Below are 7,837 nucleotides of genomic sequence, written 5' to 3' on the forward strand. Positions count from 1 at the left end.
CTAGAATTGTTATACCGCCTTTGCTGGGTTTCAAAAACTTTTAATTAAATATTTTATTTTGATTTATTTTTATCATAATAATATTAATATTGATATGAATTATTAACATTAAATTTAAGAAAATTTAGTATAAAGTACGAAATCTAAATGGTCATTATGTGGATATATTATTTAAAAATCATAATTTTTTCATAATAGATAGATTGAGGATTTAAATCGGCCTTTTGAGTGTGCATGCAGACCAGTTCTTTTAAATGTTGATAGTTTTAATCATTCATTTAGGAGGGTGCTTAATTGAGAAGGATGAAAGAAGTGAGTGGAAAAATAAAATAAAATAAACTTTGAGTGCTTGGTAGAAAAAAATATCAATGCATAAAAGTCAGAATGTTGAAAATGACTTTTAAGTTAGAATATTGAAAATGAGAGAAAATGAGAGACAATGAGGGATAAATATTAGTTCAAAATTATATATTTTTTAAAAATTATTTTTGTTCTTTCATTTTTTAAACTTTATCAAGTAATGAATGGAAATTTTTTAATTTTTTAATCTTTCTTATGGTAAGAATATATTTTCTTTCTTTTTCTTTTTATGCTTTCAAATTTTCAATTTTAATTTTCTTGCCAATTTATTAAGCAAAGCTTTAAATAAAATTAAAAATACCTGTAAATTGATTATCTTAAATACTCATTTTAGAATTGAAATAAAAATAGTTAATAAAGTTTTAAATCGTTTTGTGAACTATTTAAGGCTCATAAGTTAATATGTATGTTAACCTTTTAAATATGTCATTGAAAAATAAAATAAAACAAATAATATTTTACGTTTTTTTGAGTCTAATACATATATATATATAATATATATATATATTTTGGTGAGAAGAAAATATGAATTACATCAACTGTATAAAACAACCATTGTCTTTATCTTTTTGTAAAAAGTCTATTATTTCCTTAGGAGCCTCGTTAAGGACTTGTAAGCTTGATTTCCAGCTCAAGCTAAGTTTAGCTAGACTATCTGCTACCAAGTTCCAATTTCTTGGAACATGTTTAATCTTCCACATCCCTTTCGACCTCATGGTGCGCTGAGTTCTTCTAAGTACAATAATTCCTAAATCTTTCAAATCTAAATCAGTCAAGTTTTGGACGACTTTAAGGTTATCAATCAAGATAATGACCAGTCTGTAACCCTTATTTAGCAGAATAAGGATCCTATCTAGGATGCTTCAGACTTCAGCCTCAACCGGAGAGCATACACCTAAGATACGAGTGAATCCCACTATCCAATTTCTATCATGGTCTCGAACTACACCTTTTGTTGCAGCGTATCCAGATTCTCTAACCACAGCCCTATCAGTGGATAAATATACCCATGTATCATTCGAATTTTTCGCGGAATTCAAACTAGGAATTTTAGTTTTGCAGCCACCAATATGTGATTCATATTGTCGTGCCCAGCAACTAGAGACTTTCACCACTTTAGTTGCTACCCAGGAAATATTCTGAAAGATGAATAGATTTCTATTCTTTCAGATACGCCAAGTGATTAATCCAAATAGACATGACCAAGTGAGTCCACTACCCTGCAATCTTTCATGAAAACAAAGGTTAAGTAAAAGCCAATCCTAAAAATGAGATAGAGAAGAACCTTTGTTTAAGCTATTCTGGAAGCACAAGCATCCACACATCCTTCGCGGAAAGACAATCTCGAAGAACATGCACCAAATCCTCAAAGTCATGCCCACACAAAGTGCAAGAGTTGTTGTGACCGATTCCCTGTCTTGTACACTCCGAGTTAGTAAGAAGTCCTTGCTTAAAAGCTAACCAAAGAAATACTCTTACTCTCTATGGTTCCGGATATTTCCAAATAGACTTCTAATACTCTTCTTGAGAATTCCAAGTGTCCTCCTTTAAAGTCCAATAAGCACTACGAACTGAGAAGACCCCTAACGCTGATCAAGCCCATATCACTCTATCCGAACCATAATCGGGATGTGGAGGAGGGATACTAGTAATCTTACTAATCACATCTTCAAGTAGCCAGACACGAAACAATTCCAAGTTTTAGCTTCCATCCGAATTGACCAACTCCCTAACACAACAATCCAAATCAATGTTTACAAAAGATGGAATTTTTTATATTAAAGAGCCATACCTGAAATCCAAGGATCTTTCCAACAACGAGCACTAATGCCATCTTCAATAAACCAAATTAAAATTTCATGGAGTAGCAGCCATATCTTAGAAAGTGACTTCCATAAATGGGAGCACTGGTTCCTGCTAATAGAGTTTAGAAACTGCTTTTTCCATCCATACTTAGATCAAAGGGCACGAACCCAAAGCATATTGCTCTTAGAAACAAGGCTAAAACCAATCTTCATAAGAAATGACGTATTTTGGTCACTCAAGTGCCTAAAACCAAGCCCTCCTCGAGCCCGTGGCTGACATATAGAGTTCCACCCCACTAAAGACATTTTAGGGTGACTATCTACACATCCCTAAATAAGTTGTCTAACCAATCTTTCAATATCAGAGCAAACGCCTTTCAAAATCATCAAAGACTACATAAAATAATTAGGAATAGAGAGAAGCACTGATTGAGCCAAGGTGATTCTTCCGGCAGTAGATAACTTCCTCGCATCCCAATTCTGCAATTTTCGCCTTACCTTATTAACAACAAAACTCAAAGTATTGTTGGTTACCCTATTGGGAAGAAAATGAACACCTAAATAAGTGCCAAGATTCTGAGCTTCCTGGAATCCGAACATTTGAGTAATTTGATTACGGACATCAATTCTAGTGACCTTGGAAACGAAGATATTGCTCTTCCTAACACTGAATTCTGTGCCCCGAAAACTCGCAGAACTGATTAAGAATGTCATCCAATAACCGCGCTTGATCAAGCTGAGCTTTGCAAAAGATCACCAAGTCATCAGCGAAGAACAAATGTGGTCGGATAGTCGAATTGGTTCCCATTTACCAATATCCATTTCAGCCTGAATAATATGCCCTAACCATTCCATGCAAAGCACAAAGAGATAAGGCGATAAAGGACATCCCTGACGGATTCCTCTAATCGATTTAAACTTCTGAGTAGGTATGTTCTAAAGAATTTGCATTGAAGAGGAAGATATAGCTGACATAATCACTCTTCATAAAAAAACAGGGATCCCAGCTACATTCAAAGAAGCACATATAAAGTCCCAACTAACTCTGTCGTATGTGTTCTCCAAATCCAACTTAATAGCCATTCACATTCTTCCCTTCTGATTGCACCGCATAGAATGAGTAACTTCTTGCGCTAAGATAATGTTATCAAATATGTTCTGGCCTCCTGAGAGATTAGTTTCGGAAAAATCACTTTAAACCGGTTTGCAATCACTTTCATCACCAACTTATAAAGAACAAAACACAAGCTAACAAGTCGAAATTGACTAAAATCTAATACAAAATTTAAGACTCATGAGTTACATATTTTAAGATGAGTTAATATGTATGCTAACCTTTTAAATGTCATTTAAAAATAAAATAAAATACTTGAATTTGCAAAATTAAAAATAATTAATAAGTATTTTTATTTTTTTCCTGAGTAGATTTTGTGTAGAATCAATTTGTAAATTACGATATCCTAACAATTTTATTAAATACATCATTTAAAAATAAAAATAATTTTAACAATTTTATTAAATTCACCATTTTAAAAATAAAAATAAATTTTATGGAAATTTAAGGAACCATTAATCATGATATTACCTAGAGTTGCCCATGGGTTTGGTTGGGTTGAATCGATGACTGGTTTTAAAAACATGTTTTATGTTGAGTCCCATTTCACTCAAAAAGCATATTTTAGTATTCAAAAAAATAATTTATATTTTTATATTTAAATTTAAATTTTTAAAATATTTTTTATTATATAAATTAGAGTTGGGCTGGGTCAGTCAACTCAAAGTATAAAAATATTTGTCCAAGTTTGACCCAAGTCGCATCGAGCCTACTGGGTTGGATGGGCTACTAAGCTTTTGGAAAAGTCTACTAACAACTGTTTTTAATTGTCATCTTGTTCGAATTGGGATGATATTTGATTAAAATTTAAAATTTAAATTTAGTTCAAATTTGAGAAAAAAAGGGATATTTGGATTTCTTTTAATCACTTGGTGATTGACCTTCAATATTCTGCATACTTTTCCTTCTTGAAAGACATACTTCCTTTTTGAAAGAGTCAGCTGACAATGGTTTCGTGAGTGCATTGCCACTTGATTTTGAGTTGAACATATTAACCTATATCTATGATTAAGTATTTTCTCCTTCAAGAAATGTAAACTCATATCAATGTGTTCCGCCTTTGCATGTAACACCGGATTTGCTGCCAAATAAACTATAGTGGTATTGTCACACTAAATCCTAGATAGTTCATCTATTTTTACACCCAAGTCAATGATTTTAGCGATATCATTTCAGATGTAGCATCAGTAAGAACACAATGCTCTTCCTCTGTTTAACGACCATGTTTTGATTTAGAGCTAGGTACAGTGATGGACCGGGTCAGGAAATAGTGGAGAAATTTTGAAATTTACTAAATAGGATTTTTAGTATTAAATTAGAAAGTATTTAGACCTGACAAGAGATTAGAAAATATTTTTGAGATAGAAAAGATTTAAATAGAGGCTTAGACTAAATTGAAAGAGTATAAAAATTATTATGGTGTAAATAGGAATTTAGAAAGTTAGGAGAAACATAGTGGTAGTAGAAAGGAAGGAATGATTAAGAAAAAATTTAACCAAGTGAAGTATGAGTCATTCTAGGAATTATAAAAGATGAATTGGGATAAAATGGTAAATAGCCAAGTAGATATTTTAAGGTGTAATGATGATGGGTAAAAGTGTAAAAATGGATGGCTTGAGGACTTATTAGCAGATTGATCATTTAATAAAAATGTAAGATATTTTTAATGGAAATGTTTAGAACAGTGGAGAAAAGATGAAAGATATCATCTTTTCCCAACTTACCAAACCGTTACTCACCCCCCCCCCAAATCCATCCAACTTTTCTTTTGTTTCCTTCCATGTCCTTTCTCCATTGTCGAACCATCCAAGCTTCAAACCTTTATTTTTCTTTGAAATTTCTTTAGTAAAAGCTAAAAAGAAGACTAGTGAGCAACTTTATTTCATGAGGAAACTTCCATAGATGGGTTAAAAGAGATAAATACATGAGTTAGGGTTTTGGGTTTTCAAAAAGGTCAAGGTAAGAATGATGGAAATTCTCATAGCATACATGTTTATTTTCATAATCTAGCATAGAAGAGTTATTTGATTTTAGTTTTAACTTATAAATGTTATATGTTGTTATGAAATTGAAGAAAAAAGAGAAGAAGTTTGAGGACAAAAGTGAAGGGAAAGGAAAAGAAGTGGCCAATGAGTAGAAGAGAAGAAAAACTTGTCATCCAAATTTTGGTTGTAAGTACTTCAAGTAGTATTTTGTTTAGGTTATGTTAATTAAATAATTATGTTAATTAAGTAGTTCAATTACTAAATTAATGATATCATAATAAGTATTTAGTAAGGGTAACTAATGTAAATGTTATGAATTTTGACTTTAGTGTACCATTTATATGATGTATTGTGGTGATAATGAAAAAGACTAAATTGAAAGAAATTAAAATATGCTATGATCTTATGAATATATGAAAGAGAGTTTAAATGAAGTGACATATAAATTATAGTGTTGTATGTGGTAAAAATGAAGAGAATTTACAAGTTTTAGTGTTACTATTGTGATAAGGACTAAATCGTGAAAAATACAAAGTTATATTATTTTCTATCAAGTGAATGAATAAAGAAAAATTAATAATAAGAAAATCCCATGTAGACGAGTTCCGAACTATTGGGATATTGATGGCATACCATTAAGGAAAAATTAGCGCGCTTATCGTATTATTTGGCACTTCGGTGCTTATTGTTGTAAAATTTGCACTTTGGTGCTTATCGTAATTATTTTTCACTTTGGTGCTTATCGTTATTTGCAATTTGTGTTTAGTGATATATGATATGCATTAACAATGCATTATCGATTTATTTTCGTATATCTTAAGTGTTCGACTAGTCTACATTGGGCTACAATGTCATAATTCGGCTATTATCAATTAATAGGTTACGGTAAGTAATGATAAGTGTGATTTTTAAGAAAAATATATTAAAATTTAGGGACTAATTTGATGTAAATTTTATGTCTATAAAATGAATATAATTTTATTTTATATTATTATTAATGGTAAATTTTAAAAATTTTGAAGTACTTACTCAGTCTTCATAGACTTACCGCGTTATTTCTTTAACGCATAGGTGAAGTAGATCCTGTTGGGCTAATATTGAGGTTGTGTACATCCCATCTCATCACCATTCAAAGAGGCAAGATTGTATGTATGAATTTTGGGGTTAGTATGGCATGTACATAGGTTGAATGTTAGATGAACTAAAATGCAAACTTTGGAAACCTTGTTATTTTGGTGATCTAATGGCATATTTTGTTAGCTTTTGAAAGGAATTCATAATAGCTTAACATATGCATGCATATATGATGTTATTATGTAGATTTTGTAGTGAATTTTAATGAGTTTGAGGGTCATTGAATTGGTTTGGAAGTGCTTGAATGTTTTGAATTAGTGCAAGGGGCTTTTTAGCAAAATTTTCCAACTATTTTTGTGTCATCATAACCCAAGGTATCGATACTTAAGGAGAAGGTATCGATACTTTGACCCAAAAATCAATTTTTTTTGAGAAATAGAGAGCAATTTTGTTATCGTTTTTGAGGAGGGTTTCGATATAAGTCTAGGTATCGATACCTAGGTCTAAGGTATCAAAACTTGAATTTTTGGATTTTGTGTGGTGGTATAGATGCCTTCAATAAAATATCGATACATTTTGTTTAAGTATCGATATTTTGCCCTTGTTTTGAGTAAAAACAAATTTTAAATCATTTCCAAACACAAACGAACATCCGTTAATAACCCAGGATGTTTATATTAATAATTTTTGGATTAAACAAGTTAATACACTATATATGAATGATTGAATTATACAATATCTAGCCAAAACCGCTTTGGCACCAAATGTAATAGTATTATATTGGGGTCATATAGTTGGATCGGGTATAGGGATGTTACATTCTGCATTGAATGAGGCATTGTTTTTCTCTTTCTTCAACTCCATGAAATCACACTCTTTCATAGATACACACAATATCCTGATGTTGACCTACGATTATTAGAGTCACTTCCTAATCCACATTAGCAAAGGTGCTTAAGGTCAAGACTTCGGTAGCCTCAAATATCAAGACATGTTGTAATTAGGCTTGATAATGGGTAGGTCAAGTTTTAAGTCCATTTTTTAAATTTGGGTCTGACCTGAAAAATGTTAAATCCGAACTCGACCTGGCTTGACTGTAATAAATTTTTTAGGTTATATTTTTATATAAAAATAAATTAAGAATATAATACATCAAATACATTATAAATATTAAAATAAATATTTCCCAGTAAATTGAAAAAAAAAAAAAAGTAGAGGCACGTGATTCGGGTCGGGTCAGGCCCGGGCAAAAAATCTGCCGACGACCTAATCCGTTTAGAAAGCGGGTCTTCTTTTTTGTCCAAGTCTATTTTTTGGTCTTATATTTTTGCTCAAATCTTCACACTTTTTGAGTGGGTCTTCAAATCTGGATAGGTAACCTAGCCCATGATCAGGTCTAGTGTAATGTCCCCTCAAGTACTATTAAATTCTTTTCAAGGTGGCCCAATTGATTAAATGGATATGACATAATCTAAGCTGTTTTATTAACATTAAAGGTG

The 7,837-nt window shown here is 31.5% G+C and overlaps 1 long non-coding RNA gene across 1 annotated transcript; it reads left to right on the top strand.

The window, feature by feature from the left end:
* Window positions 1–4,923: 4,923 nt before the first annotated feature.
* On the top strand, window positions 4,924–6,583 carry LOC128284103 (uncharacterized). The gene is made up of 3 exons (XR_008274416.1): window positions 4,924–5,238; window positions 5,354–5,450; window positions 6,336–6,583. It is a non-coding gene; the product is annotated as an uncharacterized LOC128284103 (long non-coding RNA).
* Window positions 6,584–7,837: the final 1,254 nt, after the last annotated feature.

This window comes from Gossypium arboreum, chromosome 11 (genome assembly GCF_025698485.1).
Source record: "Gossypium arboreum isolate Shixiya-1 chromosome 11, ASM2569848v2, whole genome shotgun sequence".
NCBI lineage: Eukaryota > Viridiplantae > Streptophyta > Magnoliopsida > Malvales > Malvaceae > Gossypium > Gossypium arboreum.